Below are 20,698 nucleotides of genomic sequence, written 5' to 3'. Positions count from 1 at the left end.
ATTAATGATCCACCCCCTTCAGATTGTATGAGAGTCTGAGCTTAAGTCATTGGCTGACAAACTGCATTCTTAAATCTGCAACACCAAATATTAAACAACAGGACCAAGGACTGCGGTAATCACACAGTCCATCTTTACTCACAAAGACTGGCCTACATGGGGTCCAGGTTAGTTGTTAGGTATGAGACAGGGCAACAAATTGGCCCTATCTCATACCTGCACATTGCCATTTCATCCCTTTCTACTTCCATTTTGTAAATTAACAAACCGTTTTATAACCATGTACTTAAATCATTGCACATCAGCTCTCAGCTCTGGTAGTGCGCAGCTGGATAAATTACAAGGTTAACAACTAAAAAGCCACAGAGGTCGTTTATAATTTGAACAACAGAATAGTGAGACCTGCTCTAACTGAGCTCATCTCTGCTTCAGACTTGACAGCCATTGGAAGAGCAATGGGCACAGCACACTACTTTAACTAGTGTTTAACAAAGGCAAAATTCATATAAAACTCGCTTAGTGTATGAGGCAGGAGAACAACTCCTCTTTCCCCACAAAGAAACCATGTTTTAATCCAAATGATCAACAAGTTGTATCGAAACAAAGGGATCGGAAGCCGGCGTTTCTGCAAACTCTTCCCCTAATTAGTTGGTGGTGGGGGCAAAATATCAGTCTCTGTCAAAAATGTATTTGGTTAACGAGTCAGGTGGAACACAATTACTAAACTATTATAAATAATGTAACCCTAGGGAAGTGTAGCAAGATTTTTTAAGTTCATATCCTTGTACTGGACTATACTGGCCCCTTTTATTTTCTTTCCTTATGAAACATGTTCTGTTTATTACAAAGTACAGTTACATTTTTAAAAGATTTACAAAAACAATTTATTCAATTAATCCTCATAAGTCTGGGATATTCTTATTTTGAACTGTTGACATTTCAAAATCTAATCACATTAATATAGAAACTTATTAGATGAACAGATGTTTACTTTGGAAAATGTGGAATTTAAAAAAATGAAAAAGAAACAATAATTAACTTGGGGAAAACAATAATGTGACACCTGGAAAATAAAACAGAATGTATTTCATGGGGCCCTCAAGTATATAAGGTTTATTTTACAGAACTGTTCATTTTACTGAACTAATAATTTTAAATAAGCAAATGCAACTTGGTTGTAGTTTTCTTTTGGTAGATAAAAGCAAAACATTTACTTTTTAAATGCAGTTTTTGAACTGGCTGGTAAAGCTTTTTAGCACCAGCAACTGATGGAAGTACATTTTAATTTTACCAATGATAAAAAGACCCAAATCTGACAGGATTTATTCTAACTGATGTGGTTTTTAGAAGAGTTTATATTAGATCCAATTTCCACAGATTGTGGTTCTGATCGATAAATAGATCAGTCGACTCTTTTCAAACCTGAAACCTTATGAATAAAACCAAAATTATTTTGAGAGAAATCCTGCTGGTAAATGTCCTTACAGAACATTATGACAATAACTTTGAAAACTAGTTTAAATCCTCAGTTGCCAGTCGCAGACAGCAGACTGACACATTGACTGTACGAAGCATCTGGTGGTAGACATCTTCTGGTACCTGAAGAGGTAAGGTAAAAAATAACCATCTCCAGACTTGTTTTAAAAATGCTACAGTGTATACACAGCACCATACATAGTTATACACAAAACATGCACTTTAGACTTCCTTTCCAGACATAAATGCTGTTGCAGTAAACCAGACAGGTTTTTAGTCATAGTTTAATACTACTCTCTTCAGCTTCTGTACTGCTCCCCCCAGCCATTACCCTATTAAGACAGTGTCTCGCCCACGGCCAAAATTGAATAGATTAAAAAAAATAATCTAAAAGGAGGAAATCAGGAAAATCTCATAAAAATAAACACAACTCAGACCGAAAAGAAAAATAAAACAATTAAATGTGGCTTACTGAACATAAGATCTCTCTCTTCAAAGACTTTGCTAGTTAGTGACCCGATTTGTGACAATCAGATTGATTTATTTTGCCTCACAGAAACCTGGCTGCAGCAAGAGGATTATGTTACTATAAATGAGTCAACTCCTTCTAATTATTTAAATTTTCACATTCCTCAAAATACTGGGCGAGGAGGAGGAGTAGCAACCATCTTTCAATCCGATTTATTGATTAGTCCCAGACCAATCAATAGCTACAACTCTTTTGAATATTTAATCCTTAGTTTTCCTCATCCAAATTGCAAAGCATTAAAACCACTTTTGTTTGTTGTTTTGTACCGTCCACCAGGCCTTTGCTCTCAATTTGTAGATCAGTTTTCAGATCTTTTATCTGGTTTAGTGTTGAATACAGATAAGGTTATTATAGTGGGGGATTTTGACAGTCATGTTGTCACTGAAAGTGATAGCCTAAATATAGCGTTTAATGCTATCTTAGACTCAATTGGCTTTGCTCAAAACATTAACAAACCTACCCACCTTTGTCTTCATTCTCTGGACCTTGTGCTGACATATGGCGTTGAGTGTAAAGACATAACAATATTTTCTCATAACCCTGTCCTGTCCTGTCTAACCATTTCTTAATAACCTTTGAGTTTAATTTAACAGAGTACTCCACACCTGAAAGAAAATTTCATTATAGTAGATCATTATCAGGCGATGCTGTAACAACCTTTAAAGAATCTGTTCCACTTTTAATTTCCTCATTACCACTGAAAAGCACCGTGGAAGGCAATAATTCTGTTTCTGCCCCTTCACAAATTGATTCTTTTGATCATAGTGTTTCTTCATCATTGCGTGATGCATTAGACAATGCAGCCCCTTTGAAAAAGAAGGTAATCATTCATAGGAGGCAGGCTCCTTGGTTTAATTTAGATCTGCGTACTTTAAAGCACAATGTTAGAAAGTTGGAGAGAAAATGGCGCTTTACACACCTAGAGGATTCCTACTTAAACTGGAAAAATAGCTTACTGTATAAAAAGACACTTCGCCAAGCCAGAACAGCTTATTTCTCATCATTTATAGAAGAGAACAAGAATAATCCTAGGTTTCTCTTTAGTACAGTTGCTAAACTTACACAGTCATAGCTCTGTTGAGCCATCCATTCCCTTAGCTCTCAGCAGTCATGACTTTATGGGATTCTTCTTAAATAAAATTGATTCTATTAAAAATAAAATCTTTGACATACTCCCGAAGATGATTACTTCATCCTCAGCAAGTGAGACAACATTGGAAATAACTGCAGAACCTGATTTGTGTTTGGACTGTTTTGATCCTGTGGAGCTTCCTGAGTTATCAGAAATATGAGCTTCATCTAAACCTTCAACTTGTATGTTAGATCCAATCCCAACCAAATTATTTAAGGAAGTGTTCCCTCTAATTACCAGTCCCATTTTAGATATGATTAATCTATCTTTAGTAAATGGATATGTACCACAGGCTTTTAAATTAGCTGCAATTAAACCTTTACTTAAGAAACCTTCGCTTGATCGAGATGACTTGAAAAATTACAGACCTATATCCAGTCTTCCATTATTATCTAAAATTCTTGAGAAAATAGTTGCTAATCAAATGTGTGAGTATTTACACAGCAATGACCTGTTTGAAGAGTTTCAGTCAGGCTTCAGAGCTCATCATAGCATTGAAACAGCTCTGCTGAAAGTCACTAATGATATTCTTATGGCCTCAGATAATGGACTTGTGTCTGTACTTGTCCTCTTAGATCTCAGTGCTGCATTTGATACAGTCGACCATAATATTATCTTAAAAAGACTGGAATATGCTGTAGGGATCAGGGGAACAGCGCTAGGCTGGTTTAAATCTTATCTGTCTGACAGATTCCTGTTTGTTCATGTAAATGATAAATCATCTTTAAACTTCAGGATTAATTGTGGAGTACCACAGTGTTCAGTACTTGGGCCAATTCTCTTTACTATATATATGCTCCCAATAGGTCAAATTATCAGGCAGCATAGGATAACTTTTCATTGTTATGCTGATGATACTCAGCTTTACTTATTCATAAATCCTGATGAACCCAACCAGTTAGACTACAAGCATGTCTTGAAGATATAAAAACTTGGATGGCATAACATTTTTTTCTTCTAAATTCAGACAAGACAGAAGTTGTTGTCTTTGGACCGGAGTCTTTAAAAAAGTAACTGCTTAGTCCAACACTTAACATGGATGGCATTAAATTGACCTCCGGTAATGAAGTAAAAAAAACCTTGGTGTTACTTTTGACCAGGACATGTAATTTAAATCCCATATTAAAACAGGTTTCTAGGATTTCCTTCTTTCATCTCCAGAACATTGCCAAAATTAGAAATATTCTATCCAGGAGTGATGCTGAAAAATTAGTCCATGCATTTGTTACTTCAAGGCTGGACTATTGTAATTCTTTACTATCAGGATGTCCACAAAATGCAGTTAAAAGCCTTCAGCTGATTCAAAATGCTGCAGCAAGAGTTCTGACGAAAATTAAAAAGAGAGATCACATTTCTCCTATTTTAGCTTCCCTTCATTGCCTCCCTGTTAAATCCAGAACAGAATTTAAACGACTAAAGGAGCTACATCCATTAACATTTACACTTCTCCTTCCCATAGAAAGTACTCCTGGATCAGTGCTTCTTTGTTCTCTTTGTGTCTCTGCTCTGTTCTCTCAAACCCCCAGTCGGTCGTGGCAGATGGGCTCTCATACTGAGCCTGGTTCTGCTGGAGGTTTCTTCCTGTTAAAAGGGAGTTCTTCCTCTCCACTGTCGCTACATGCATGCTCAGTATGAGGGATTGCTGCAAAGTCAACGCCAGTGACTGTCCACTGTCTCTACATGCTCATCCAGGAGGAGTGAATGCTGCACTGTTCAATGGTTAGGACTAATTGGAATGTATGTACCTGACTGTTGTGAAGTACCTTGAGACGTGTTGTGAATTGGCACTATATAAATAAACTGAATTGAATAGAATTGAACGTTTTTACAGCAGAGATGATCCCATGGACAGGCAGATTTCACTCAATTTGACCCCCATTTGGTAAAATCAGATAAAAGGATGTTTGTATCAGGAATACCAACATAAAGTTTGCTTTAAAGTACATTATATCATAGTTCATTAGAAGATTACATTGGCCCATTTTTTACATTAAATTAAAGATCATCAAGTATATGCATTCTCACTGAACCTATCACACACAAGCGCTTAATCAGGACACTCCTACATCCCGATGCCCCTCCACCCCAACACTAACCCTCTTTCATGCCCAACTATAAACCTGATGCAACTAAATGTGTAAAATTGCGTTTAAATTACTCCCTTCAGGTGATTTTCTTTAGCATTTTGGGCAAGAAATCTGAGCAGGTCAGATCCAGTCACGTCATGCACGTATCGCTTTCAACAAGGCACAATAGGAAACCATCCACGTTAACGGACACACATGAGACTGCTGGGCAAACATGACATATGATCAGTTTCTCCTCTTCATTAGAGCTAAACGACAGAAAAAAAATACTTTAATTAAAAGTCTTAAGCCACAAATAAATAGCTGCTTTGATAAATGTTATGTTTTTATACCAAATGTGTTAGCTTCTCATCTGAGACCCTGTGTTGTCCTCAGTTAACAGAAAACCCTAACTTATTCGCCAGTTTTGAATGAAAACCTAAATTATGACTTTCACAGCCTTGTCTAAATGAAGTGTGACGAACGTAGATATGAGGGAGACTGTATTGGCTGCTGCAGTTTTCAGTCTGTCTGCATCATGTGACCAGCTCTGTGTGCTGTGCCCAAAAAGCTGTGGTTGCAGGGGAGAGCTGCACAATTGAAAGGCTTATTAGACTTTACAGGTTTACAAGTTAATGAAGCAAGGGGACTAATTTCCCAGCAGGTTTTGTCTTCAAAATGATTAACTGGAACCACACTGACTGTGTTACGAGCTGAAATGTCAACCAGTCATATAAAAACAGAGTAAACACGCTGGCAGTAGCATAACACTTCAGCAAATTGCTCTGCATAAAAACATCTGCAGAACAAAGACAGGAGTTAATTCAAGTTTGCAGCTGTTTAAGCTGAGTCAGCTATGTTTTTTAGAAACAAAGCTGTGGACGTTTTGGTTGAGACTAAAGAATATCATATTGCTCATCTTATACCAGAAAACAAACACTGATAGGCATCCTGTGGTAATAAGGATTCATTATTTCCTTCAAAGGCCAGAAACTGATTTCATGATTTGGATTGTTATTTTGCTATTTTAAATATGATTCAATACAGTTATTGTTGCACTACTTAATGTAACTAGTAAAATGAAGTTGTCTTTTTGATGAGGGCTAGGTGTGATTTTTAAGACAAACTTTTTGTTTGGAAGGCATCACATGTCTGACTTAAAGGAAACTGAAGGGCTTTGTAATAGTTATGATTTTTGTACTTTTATGGCCATTGCAAAAAACAAAATATCGTGGGAATACTGGAAGTTCATGTCACCCATTTCTAGTTGTCAGTACATCATAGTTGCATTGCTAACCAAGCTAGCCCTCTGTTGAAGCAGCAGGTTATCGCTTTCCTGTTGGGACAAAATATCTGTTGTCCAAAATTTCTGGTCTTCTGATCAGTATCGAGGACATAAAAGCCCAGATCGGGGACATCTCTGCTCAAAGTTGCAATGAGGTCAGAATGAACCTCATCTGAACCTTCAAACAGTCTTACTCTTAGGATTATAGAGGGATTCCCCCCTCAATGAACATCTTGAAAATTCAAAACAAATGATCAAGCTGCAAGGACATTTCCAACATTAATTTCACTTCAAATGTCCATTCTTCTTCTATTGTCCAAATTTATTTAGTTCTGCACGTTTTTGAACGTGTTTTTTTAAAGGTATTATCATAAACCTGCCAGAGCAGTGACTGCAATGAATGAGCACTTATGCAAAATACTATAATGAAAGCTCCACATTCCTTAAGCTGTGTCAGTTTAGCGAGCTCTCCTTTCTGCACACAGCACAAAGGACTCCCGAGAGTGTGAGTCATCCAAGAACACGAAATCCTTCCACTGATGGCAAAAACTCAGAAGACCGATCAAAACTAAAGGACAAGGTTTTAAAAATAGTGGATAAAAGCATGCTTTGAGGAAATCAAAACTCAACTAATGCGTCTTCAAACAGATTTGCTATTCATTAGCTGCACAGTTAATTAAATCTCAGATGGCAGAAACAGAATCAGCTTTATTTGTCATGTTTGTGCACACAAAGAATCTGACTTCGGTTCCACTTTGCTCTCAATGAAGACATTTTAAATATAAATACATAAGACAGGAAATAAAAATAAAAGTTTTTTGTATATATAGTGTTTTTACAAATGAAAAGACATGGGTGAATTGTGCAAAATATAGGTCATATAACTATGGTATCGGGGTGCGGCACACGGTGCAGTGGTAGAGCGTGAAACCCATATATTGAGGCCTCAGTCCTTGGCGCAGCCGTCCCTGGTTCCAGGCCTGACCTGGAGACCTTTGGTGCATGCCTATCCCCTCTCTACATCCCAGTGCCTATCTATCTGTTTTTGAAAAATAAAAGGCCACAAGTGACACAAAATGAAAAACTAAAAGAAAAGTGAGGATTTAATTAATCTGACAACTGACTGTTAAGTGTTCATCAGAGGGACGGCCTAGGGGAAGAAACTGTCTGTGGCGTTTCGTTTTTTCAAATACCGCTATGTAGCGCCATCCTGAAGGTAAAAGTCTAAACAGTTTGTGTCCAGAATGTGTTGGGTCTGCAGAGATGTTAGCTGGCCTTTTCCTGACCCTAGATCGGTACAGGTCCTGGATGGAGGGAATGTCAGCCCTGAAGATCCCGTGCGTAGGCCTGACTGTTGTAGTTTGGACCAGTCCGGTTTCACTGATGAGCCAAACCACACAGTAATGGATGTGCACAGGACAGAAATTAATAAATAGCATTAAGCTATAACATTAAACTGATCTGAAGTCAGCCATTTAGTTCAAAACAGCTACCTTCAGTCTTTCTTTAACTTAAAATGTAATGCAAATGAATGATGTCGGTTTGAATATTCAAAACATTTATTAATCATCTTCTCTATTCATTCATGTAGAATGAGTCACAAAAACCGCTATGTGCTACAGTACAGAGGCCTCCACCCCCTCTCTCTCCTAGACTGGCTGAACTTCCCCAGCAAGCTCTGCTGTGGGCTGGTACAGTAGTTCCCCTGCTACAGAGATGGACCCTGATTAGTCAGAGTAGGAAAAAAAATATACATTTTGAGATGAAACACATATCTGTGCAAATGTTCCAATAACGTTCGGCAACGGGCCAGCCAAATGAAATATCACAAGCTTCCCTGATTTTATGTCGACATCGCACCCTGAGCCAAGACACGAATCGGAGCGTATTGAACTCGTTCACTGACAAAACTCGGCTCAATAGATTGGGAGGAGGTCAGATGAGGAGAGCTCAGACAGCGCATTGCTGAATGAATAAAAAATGAAAGTCTACAGCTTCAGTAAATTCGCTCTCTCCATCCTGTGAGGAGGGTGTGCGGTGGAGTGGAGGCATCGTTTGAAAACCGAACCGGTGCCACATTCCCATATTCAACCGTATCCAGCGAAAGGCTCTTTAAAAATTCATTAATTGACAGCAAAAATAGATTAAAGCACCCAGCTGAAAACTCAAAATTTGGCTTCTGAATAACATTAATAAAAAAACATCCCCCTCCTTCTCCAAAAAAAAAACTAAAGCCCAGAGGGCTTTGCCTGAAGAAACATCTCTAGCTTTTTGCACCTTTCACTTCCTTGAGAACAATTTATTTCCAATCATTACTAAAATAAAGCATTTCTATTTGTCATTTTAATTGCACTTTTCTTCAGATGGGGGAAAAAAAAAACCTGATAAAATTAATTAAAATGCATCGAAGGGTATGTCAGGGTATTCCCATGATGCCATGCCAATGCCACGCTATTCAGCTACAGAGACTCAATGACAGCTACTCTATGCCTTCATGAAAAATGGGATCAAAAAAAAGTGGGAAGAACCACAGTTACAGTAATTGCTCTGGCCAGTGCTAAATGAGGTTCACTTAAGTGCAATTATCCCCCTCTGATCCCTCGGATAAAGAGACTTCTTTAACATGGAGAAGTGGGCTCACACAATGTGACCACAAACAAGATTCAAATTGGAATCAGGGAGGTGTTTCCAGGAGATGAATTGGCTTCATAGCTCATCTGCATTCCAGTGATGGAGAGTGTCACTAATGAAGACTGAGCAATTCCCTTTCCACCTTCCATGAGATAGAAACTCCAAGCACAGAGAAAGTCTTAAAACCCGACCTAGCCTACGCACAGCATAAAAATCCATGAAACAATGAGTAAGATCCAGATTTTTATGTCTTTACAAGAAGAAAAAACAGCCCCCAAAGCAGTCTGAGATTAGCCAAAAGATAAGTCATTGTAAAAACATACCAGACTGAGACCTTTGACCAACAGCATCAGAACTCCTTATGAATAAATCGCCATCTACCAATCGCGCAGCACAAAAGGTGTCCAGCCTCAGGGAGAGGGAGATGTGACAGTCTAATAGAGGTTGCAACAGAGATTGCCTGTTGGGTGCCGTCCAACTACACAGCGTGGAGATGAGGGGGGCTTTGATGGCCGCTCTCGTTGCCACAGGCTAGAGGACCACCAGGAGTCTGATAACTACACCTCACGGATGGCCATTTGAATAATCACTTCAACAAGGGGAGAAATTAAAAAACGTCTCAGTGATACCGGCTCGGCAGCGGCCCACATACTGAATTCAAATTGAGAAGCTTATAATAAAATGAAAGAAAACAACATATATGCAATATGTTGTATGCATGTTATACAATGTTAGAGACCAAAATTCCCAAAGCTAAATATTATCCATTACTGGCAAGTCATTGTAAAGATAATACCAAGGTCATCTGACCTCCATTTATAACTTACCACACAACCTGAACCCTAAAGGTTACCAATCTAATTCTGAATCTAACATCCATTCACAATTTTGCCCCTAATTGTAACCATAAAAGCAGGAAATAAAACTCTGCCTGTTTTCAAGACCACTCGCTGATTTGCATCAGGGTCAAGCTAGTCCTGACAGGGTCAAAAATATGACCAAAAATGGGTCCTAATAAGGCCAAAAACAAGAACAAACACACAGAAGACAATAAAAGTGTCATCATCTTTAAAGGATTCATTAAGTCGCTTTTTAAAGAACAAGGCAAAAATACTCAAGAAAGAAGGTATGAAACCCACACATTCATGCAAATGTAGTTAGAGATGCACTGATCAGGCTTTTCCTGGCAAACTCTCATTTAGACCAGTTACATATTTTTTAACACCTTCAGGAATTATAAAACATTAGAGAAAAACGTACTGAACCTTATTTGATTAAGGAAAATTAAGGGATAACAAGATCATCCTCAGCTTTGTAACAAAGCATAAACTTCATCTAACATTTAATTCAATTCAAATTACATTAAAATACATGTTTTTGGTTTATCCGTTTCAAGGCTGAAATTTGCGGCAGTTTTGAGTTTTAATGCAGTCCAATTGTTTTGTTTTTGACCAGTTTGGGGCTTCTAAAATGAAAATTGGCCCACTTATGATCTCTGGCCGATATTGGTGCATGTCTGGTATACATTTTTATTCTGTATTTCCAGTTACTTGGATACACTCCCTATTTGTACCAATTAATTGGCCAGAGACTTGAATTATCCCCTTTCCATTAATCAATTCTGATCAGTGTTCTCAAATACTGAAATGTTATTTGCAGATAAAACCTCTAAAAAAACAACAACAAAAAACATTTGTTCTTCAACTCTTGAATCAGGACGAGAATCAAAGGCCCAAGGCATGATGTTACGTTATGTGGCAAGTAAAAGCTTTTTCATGAAACCTCCCTGTATTATTCCTTCAAACTTGTCTGATCAAGAGAACCTAGAGTAGCAGATATACGTTATGACGTCACTGACATGTGAGTAAAGCTAATTTTCAGGGAGGAAAGCTAAGTGCAGCTACTTGGCTGTGTGTACCTGGATGGAAGACCATCATAACGTAAACACCATGTGTCCTCCACAGCTGCATGCACAAATAGCCTCGATCCAGACAGCACTGTAGCCCTGCTATTTAAAGGATGGGTGATTAAGAAGCAAACCAGGTCTGACCTTTGATATTGGTGCTGACTAACGCTACGGGCATTTTGTTAGTTGAAGCAGAAGGTCTGTCAGGGTTAGGTTTGTTGAAGGGGGATGGTTTGATTGTATCTTCATCTTTTTTTTCTGTTCACCTTCAGGTAAATGAAGGTAATCATTAGAGGGGACAATGGTTAGCTAATAATCTGCACTTTAATCTCTTAATCTTTAATCAAATAGAACAACATCAGGTATGGGCCAGCTACAAGTATCAAAGCACACAAAGTTTAAAAGTTACAGTTTTAAAAACAAATTTTCTATGGCAGGGTTCCTATGATTTAAAGTCTTTTAATGGGAGGCCAGTTTCCTCCTACTGGGGCTCTGTCTCTCCCCCATGTGCTGCTGCACACTGCCCGTTAGCTGGCTAAAAGAAAGCCACTGCAGCCTGACTTTTCAACTAATATCAGCTTCCTATACTTCCAACGTTACTCTGAAAGCAGAACAGTCGTAATTGATAAAATGCCGTGCAATAAATAAGTTTAGCTAAAAAAGAACGATAATATTTTCCAGGATTCATTTAAAATTAAAGTAAAACGCCATAAATTTCTTGTTTTATTTCTACTGCTCCCCGTGCTACATTATTGGAACAATCTGCTGATCTTCTGTTTTAAATAAAAGAAATAAGATCATACTAAAAAATGTTTTGTGTTGATATCGTAAAACCTCACCATATCGGGAGAATCTCATACAGGCTCACCCGGAAATTATTAATACATTTTTTTTAACTGCAAAAGGTGAAATTTCAGAAATTAAACATGCAGTCATGCATCCAGTGAGACCACAAGAAAGAAAGGTTCAATGTTTTTTATTACAAATGGCTTTTGGATTTCGTGTGCCACTCCAAGATTATGAGTGGGCCCCATCTGGCCCCCCATTACAAATCTTTCTGGAGGCGCCCCTGCATCCATCATCTAATAAAACCTGTCAGGCTTAATCAAGGATACAGTTTTGATGCAGATGTTTATCTTAAAGTGGCAACATGATGCTCTTTCAATTTTTTTGTTTTTGTTTAGACAATTATTCTACACCCTTACAAGCCAGATGATTCAGTCTTACGTAGCAATATCTAGAAGATGAGCATTATTTGTGTTCTGGCTCACAAGTTTTCAGAGGTTTTAATGTAAAATGACGACATGAATTACCCCAGAATCGCAGCTTTTCAAGCTCTATGTGTTCTAATTTGCTACATATACACATAATCTTATCATTTGTAGGTTCTTCTGCTGCACTTGCAGATAAAACAATTTGTTTTGACATTTATTCTAGACGGTAAAGGGGCAATACAGTCTTAGCAAACCATTTGTTGACAATATCTAACAGATTTGTTTAAATAAGAGCATTTTTTGTGGTTTTGGTTCACAACTTCCTCAGGTTCGTCGCAAATTACTGAACATAATTATCGCCAGGTTTAAATGCTGTAATAATCCTAGCGCTTAACCAACTGATATGATCTTAGTATCATTTAAAAGTTATATTGATAGGGTTTTTCTGATCAAATTGGGTATTTTGACATATAACTCTTGAAAATATTTCAAATATCTTTACTAAAACTAAGTTCGATTGCAGTATCTAGAAGAAAACATGAATTGGGCATTTTTTTGCTTTGAATATTCTGTTTTGGCTCATGACTTTTTACATGTTTTAATGTAAAGTTTGGAGCATAAATTACTCCAGAATGTCATCATGTAGAATGCAGTAACTATCCTTATTTTTTACACCTACATCCCTGTTCATGGTATCAATTAAGGGTTCTTTTAATGCTCTTTCAAATGGAATAATGTGTTTTTGAGATTTATAATATGCACTAAGAAGGCATAACCTTCATCAAAGACAATTAGACGGTTTCAGGGAAATATCTAAAAAAAATTTTTTTTATTATGAGTAACAACTTTTTATAGGTTCACTGAACTCAGGGACATACATCATCCTATAATTTCACAACAAATCTTTAATTCTGACATACCTCTGCCTGGTCCCAATGAAAATAATAAAACTAACAGAGCTGACCAACAGAAGCCATCATCTTCCATTATTTATATATATATATATATATATATATATATATATATATATATATATATATATATATCTTGGAATAAATATAATATCGCAACACCGTCTGCGTTTCTCAAGACAATCTGTAACAGTACACCACAGCCAGGCTCCAGATCAGTAGCATGAAATTCATCTCAAACATGTTTTGCACTTGTTGATTTACAGACGAGGCTCGTCTTTTATTTTTCTGAAAGAATTTATGGGTCGCCCCGTAAAACAGACGATTGACACAGGAGAAAACACGCCGCAACAGCTGTGAATCAAACAGCGCCAGAGCACGCAGGAAAGCCAAATGACACTGGGCTCACCCACTCCATGCTGGACCCACAGCGTCTCACATACCAAACAGCTAGCTAACGATGGCTGCTGCTGCTGGAGGGTTTGGGGGTAGGTCACCAAATCCTTTCAAATGCAAAGGGGGGGAATAGGCACAACTATTAGCTGTAAAAAGCTCCGACAACCCTCGGGTTGACTTAGCTGCCTACGGAGGCTGGCTAGTTTAGCTGTCAAAGTTGCCCCGCCAGTTGTCACCGGTTGCACGGCGGAGCTAGCAGGCTAACGCAGGAGCTGTCAACTCCGGAGAGTTAGAGCAACGGCTCGGGAGTGTACATACACTGACCAGGGGGAAACACTCAGTGGCTGTGTCGGAGCAAAATACACCAATTTATTTCCACACACACACACCGAGAAACATTCAGCAGAAAGCTCACAGTCAGGGCCCAACCCCCCCAGAACTTCTCTGCAGCTCACTTCCCCGTCAAAGTCGTCCATTTCGTGGGCCTTTAGTTCAACTTCCATTCCCGTGTAGCTCACTTACTCAGGATAAAAGCAGCAGAGACGGCGGCTCTCTCTGTTAATCCTCACGGTAGTTTAACAGCAGCTGTCTCCCCGCTCCGTCCACCACCTCTTGTCCACACAGTGTCCTCCCCCGCCAACTAAGGAGCGCCCTGTGCTCCTGACAGTTGTTGTCCTCTATGCAAAGATCTTCGCCCGGTGCGCCTGCGGTACCGCGCCGTCCCTCTCCTCGGCTTCTCCGCCTTCTCCCGTCCGCCTTTCTCTCGGCGGCCGAGCCAACATCCGGGACTCTCCCCCCCCCCCCCCCCCCTTAGTTAGGTGCCCGGAACTACTTTCACATATGACGACGCACATGAAGGTTTTTTATTTTTTATTTTTCCCACCTCTGTGTTTTCACCACGCCTGCCGCCACAGAAACTAGCGCGGTTGAATGCTCACGCCCGCAACAGAGAAGGCGCCCAGAACATGGTTGCACCTCGATCGATAAACCAATCAATTCAGCAGCTGTATTCATAGATCATGTTTAAGCGATTATACTGTAAAGTATCTTCCAATGAACTGTGTGGCATAGATTAAACATATATTGGCAAATTGGCGCGAAACGTGCTTACTAAATAAAACAATACCACACAGAAAATAGTGAAATTACAGCTGCATCTCAGTAAATTTGAATATCAATTAATACTGTATTTATTTCTGTAACTTATTTTCAAAAAAAAAAAAAAAACATTTGAAACTCATACACACAGAGAGATGCATATTTTAATGGTTTACGCCTATTAATTTGGCTCAAAATTAATGAAAACCCAAAACCCAGTTATCCCCAAAATTACAATATTAAATATGAATAATAAAAAAAAAAAAAAATACTTTTAGCACAATAATGTCAGTCTACCTAAAAGTATGCCTATAACATATGCACAGGGTTTAGTTTGCATTAATTACTGCATCAGTGTGGCGTGTCATGGAGGTGGTGGGCCTGTAGCTCTGCTGAGGTGTTAAAGAAGCCCAGTTTGCTTCAACAGCGGCTCTCAGCTCGACTGCATAGTTGTTTAGGTCCAGTGAGAGTGCGGGGACATCAAGCATGGTGATAACAAGTGGCAGCTCTTGCTTCAATGGTGCCCTGGGCGAGCCCCTGCTGCATCAAGGTGCTTCCAATGCCAAAGAAGCATTATTGTTTTTTATGGTCCTTTTTTAAAATTCTTATTAAAATTTTTATGTGTGTGTGTTTTCACAAACAGAATGCCAACTTCATCAATGATATAAACAGTGTTTTAAAGAATCAGTATATAATAATCCAGTTCAGTTTTGACCAGTCTAACCATTTGATTTTTTGAGCAAGGGATGATCAAATGCAACCATGATTCCTTAATAAAAACGGTAAACAGCGCTTTACTGAAGCACGGATGGAAGTGTAATGTGTATTGTGTAATGAATCTATATAATAAATTAATTTCACTTTCTGAGGTGAATTACTGAAATAAATTAGCTATTCAATGGTAGCTGATGATAACAGAATGGAGCATCCTGATGCAGAGGATAGAGGACTTTTTCTCACATGCAAAGCCTCAAATCCTTGATCTAATTAATTCTCTCAACTAATCAGGTTGTTTATTAGACATCCCATTAGATATAAAGACATTGTCAAGGAGTTCAAATATATGTATACATTTTGCCCATTTACAGATTTCCATTTGAAATATTAGAATTTATTATAAACTGTATTTAATTTAAACATGGAATTCAGAGGAAAAATGTTTCTTTGTTCCAGTGTGCAACCTCTGTGTCTGGCCTTGTATTCCAGTCACTGAAGTTCCTTATGGCCTTGTCCTTGATTCACCTCTGTTATAACAGTGGGGGTTACTGTTTATTGCTGTACAGTGTCACGCATAGTTTTCCAAAATAAATGTCATGTGTGTTTAATTTAAGTGAGTTACATTATGTGGGATTTTAAATACTCTAAATAGGTGTGTTTCACTAATCACCACAATGTTTTTATTGTTATCAAAGCGTCAGCATGCAAACCTATTAAATTTGTATCTATACTGAACAGTTTTAAAAAAGGCCCATGCGATTGGATGTCAGATTATTTCTGAGGTCGTCTGCGACTGTTCCTGTGTGCAGATTTCCATCCAGAACTGTTGAGAGTGCTCTAAGCGGCCAAGCTATCTGATTCCAGATGCTTCCTAACCTGGAGTTAGTTGGTCACAACTTTGTTCTCTTCAAAGAACAAACTGCATATATTTCATATACAAATGTATTGCTTATTTTCTTATGTTTTATCTTTCTATCCAAAAACACATCAATGCATAATGCAATGTGCTATATAAATTAAATTGCAATTTTTAGATTTGACACTCCGCTTCCATTCAGAATATAAACTGTTTAATCTCCATGTTTTCTTTGAATTCAGTGAAGAATTTTCCAGCTACAGTAGCCATCTCATAACCTCTTAACATTTTAAATGCTTGTGCATCCTTTGTATGTTTAGTTATCCTTGTCCTTATTGGTTAAACATTTAGTGATGCCTTCAGTGGTGAACCAAGCACATTTTATCAAATATAGTGAGAAAATAATACTAATTTTAAAAGCACTTTCAGCAAAACCTATCTGGTCAATCACTGCGGTCAAACTTGGTCAGAAAAATTGAAAACCACCAATTTCTATGATTGGCTGTTTTATAGAACAACATCGCCACTTGTTGGTCAATCATGAATGGTGCAAGTAACTATTTGCAAAATGTTGAATGAAATTGTCAATAATACCAACAATACAAATTATTATTATTATTATTTATACCAAAATATATGATAACGTCATTAATAGCAATACTAATAATAAGATTTATTGTGAGTGCTGTACAATAGGCTTTAGACTTCTCCATCTAAATTTCTTTCCTTTAAATCTAGTATTTATAGGATGTTTCAATGTAATGTGTGATTTAAAAAAAATAAAAAGATTAAAAATAGCCTTTCTTTGTGATTATCTTTCCTTAAAGATCAATAAATGGCATCATTTACCTTATGCTTTGGTTTTTGGATTAGACAAGTTTTTTCAGGATCACAAACTTCATCTTCAAATATTTTCAAAGGAAATTTAAATAACAGGTCTGTAAAATTACAAAAGAACTAGACATTGGATTGACATCGCAACAATCCAAATGCATTACAATTACAAGCGGATTTTTGAGGGAAGCATTTATTTAAAGCTGGAGGATTTCTGATCAAATTTGTATTATGACCTGACAAAAATAGTTTTTTAAGTTATTTTACATATCTTTACTTGACTAAAAACAGAAGTAGAACAAAAAAAAAAAAAAAAAAAAAAAAATCACAACCTTAGTTATAATAATCCAGGCTGTTTTTTGCCCTCAGACACCTACTTTAATTCTGGGAATTAAAGAACTAAACTCTCCTCCTTGGTTAACTTCTCTTTGCCCATGTGCTTTATGTGCTTCTTATGTTGCTAATTCCATACATGTTTGGGTGTGATAAATATATTTGAACTCCTTACACTTTATTTCTTATTGTGTTTAATATGGAGCTGTGCAGCAAATCAGCTGTAAGCACTTTTGCCTCGCAGCAGGAAGGTCCTGGGTTCAAATCCCATCCAGGGTCTTTCTGTGTTCACGGGCTCGCCTTAGGTACCCTGCCTTCCTCATGTAGCTGTTGATTTAATTGTAATAACAAGCATGCATGTGAGGTAGTTTGTTAGGTAGTGACTTGTCGTCTGTATCTGTGTGTGTTTCAGTGTTGCTCTGTGATGGAGTGGCGACCTGTCCAGCATCATTTTAAAAGTCAAAAATGTTGCAGCATTTAAAACTGATATTACTCCTTAAAAACTCTTTGTATGTGGAGAAAGTGAGAGAAAGTCTTCACCTAGCTAAAGAACAGATTTAAAACATGAAATAAAAGGCAATTTATCAAAAGTTGAACAACGATTATGGTGGAAAGCACAAATAAAAACAGCTTGGCACACCTACACACCACCAGAAAGAGCTGCATTGTGAGCTTTTTATAGGAAAAAAACTAATATTTTGTTTGTTACTTGGACAACAATATTTTCAACATTGTTGCAAAAAGCTTTTCTATTATGGATAAGGCAGGTTGGGTTAAAGGATCTTCACAGGTGCTTTTATGAAAAAGGAAGTTTTAGGAAAGAGATCTTAAAGGTTGCATTAGATATAAAACAAAAGGGGAACTAATGGAAATCTATAACTGTATAACATAACTGATACGGTTGAACTAAATATTGTTTTGAGCGCAGCCTGTCCCGAAGGTATCTTTTTTTGTATTGTTTTCTGACAACTCATGTTCAGGAAAACGGGATAGATGCAGAGAACCGAGTGCTCCATATTCAGGAAAACCTGAACCTGACAAGCATTTCTAACACTAGATTGTTGTTTATAAATATTAAGTTTAAAAAGAAAAATTAAGAGTGCTACGCTGTCACTTTCTGACACACTTTCCTGAGAAATTAAGGATGCTGTTCAGGGGAGCCTGAACAGAGGGTGGCCCGTCACTTTGGAGGGAAATGGGTTTGACGTGGAAACATTTGAAGTGATGTAGTAGTATGACGGAAAATAAAACAGAATTATTATTTTGTGTCTGAGTTAATATTATTTATGAGCAGCTAGATTTTGCAAGAAGTATTTCAGTGGCAGTAAAAGGCTTATTCCGGTTTTTTGGGGGGTTTTTTTTCTGTCTAAATATCCAATGTTGATGCTTATTTTTCCAGGTATATTGGTCGATGGCTTTAAAAATGCATCATATTAACATCTACAATAAATTCAGCAGCAAACAGCCTAATTTATTGACAAATTATGGCTCAAGGTCAAACTGTATCCTAAACAATTGTTTTATTCATTTATGTCAGATATTCTCCACAAAGGAGAAATATTCTTTTTGAAGCAACCTCTTTGTTTTTTACTGGTGTATTTAAATGTCTGACACACCTTTTATTGCAGTAGCATGTAACATGGTAAGCTTTTAAAAAAATCCAATTTAGTTTAGTCAGTTTATTTCTTTTTTGTTTATTTCTTTTGTTTGTTTGTTGTTTTTTACAAAACCCCTAGCTTGCCTGCTGTCATTTTGTATAACCCCCCTTTGCCAACAGGGCAGCACCTAGTCATCTATAACATTTAGCAAAGTTAGAGCAAAGAGACAGGGAGATGTATGACATGTTATTTGGGGGATGCACCAGGTGTTTTTGTTTGTTCTGCTAATCAGGCTGCATGACACTTCCTCTTCAGGAAGGTTGTGTCTGCTGTTTTTGTAATGTGAGGTTATATAGTTGGAGCAGTTGTCTCGGAGGCCAAAGATATGGATTTGGTAGGGTTGCCATGATGATGGTTTCTTTACCCAACTACTGGTATTAAGTGCATAAACACCCACCATCCCTGACCTCTGAACACTAAGGTCGAGCTTAAGGTAAGATCTTGTTAGGCGGTTAATGGGAATTCTCTTGGCATTATTGTTTTTTGTATATTTGTAATATTAAACATATCTTTTGTTAGTTGTCATGTGTTATAGCAGAGAACAATATTAGAAAGAAGGAGAGTTCATTTTGAATTCTAATTTGTTCAAGTGTGTCCAGTGTGTGCTCCGCCTGTCGCCCGTAGACCGCTGGAGATAGGCACCAGCTCCTGAGCAACCCTGTATGGAAAAGGTGGTTAAGGAAAATGGACGGATGATGGGTGGATGGTTAACCTGTGCAGGTTATTTTTTTCTGTTTCATTACATCACTTTCACAAACTACATTAAATGTTATGATCAGTTACTAAGTACTTGAGTAGCCTTTTAATAAACTTTTTTACTTCTACTTTATAAATTTTTATGACTACTATTTATACTTACATGAGTCAAAATATAATAAAGTAATGCTACTCTACAAAGTCATGCTACAATTTTTGGGGCCTCTTCTTGTGTTGACAATGAAGATGAAGCGGCAGTGCCGTTTCCTGCCACTACGGGGCGCTAACTGCTCCCCTTTGTATTTTTAGAAACCATAGAGTCTCTCAGCTGACTTCTAGCAGTTCAGGCAAGACCGTTAAAATCAATCATTTGTTCAGACTCTAGTGCATCATTGGCCAGTTTGCAACATAGTCAATCAGATAGTAGACCAGATATATTAATTGAAATACAACAAACATTTTATAGAATCATTATGATGGGGCTTACAGTTCATTTTATATGGGTTCCAGCACATCAGGGGAATGAAATAGCGGATAATATGGCTAAGAAGAGCGCCAATGGGATAATGGTTGACATTAATGTTAGGTTTAGTGTAAAATAAGTAAAGGGTATAATAAAACAAAAAATGGATGAGAGGTGGCAGAGTTTATGGGAAGAAGAAAGGAAAGGACGCTGGTTTTATAAAATACAAAGGAAAATTGGAGAAATGAGAAGAACAGAAAGAAACAGGAGAGAAGAGACAACTATATCACGTCTTAGAATTGGACATACTGGATAGAACAGAACCTTATTTATAATAGGGAAACATAAGACAGGGAAATGTGAGTGCGGGGAAGATGAGACAATAGAACATATTATTTTGCATTGTAGCAAATGTCAGGTCCAGAGGAATAAGTTGGTTAGGAATCTTACTAAAATGAAAATAAAATTAGACATTGTTGATTTATTGCAAAAACATT

At 37.5% G+C, this 20,698-nt stretch overlaps 1 protein-coding gene across 1 annotated transcript in view; it reads right to left on the bottom strand.

Annotated features, from left to right (window-relative positions):
• foxj3 (forkhead box J3) overlaps positions 1-14,336 on the bottom strand; it is a 108,288-nt gene extending 93,952 nt beyond the window's left edge. The window contains exon 1 of the mRNA XM_047347468.1: positions 14,069-14,336. The gene's annotated coding sequence lies outside the window, so the exon portion shown is untranslated. The remainder of the gene's footprint in view (positions 1-14,068) is intronic.
• Positions 14,337-20,698: the final 6,362 nt, after the last annotated feature.

The sequence above is a fragment of the Girardinichthys multiradiatus genome, chromosome 20 (assembly GCF_021462225.1).
Source record: "Girardinichthys multiradiatus isolate DD_20200921_A chromosome 20, DD_fGirMul_XY1, whole genome shotgun sequence".
Taxonomy (NCBI): Eukaryota; Metazoa; Chordata; class Actinopteri; order Cyprinodontiformes; family Goodeidae; genus Girardinichthys; species Girardinichthys multiradiatus.
This window is presented reverse-complemented; position numbering and strand designations above follow the sequence as displayed.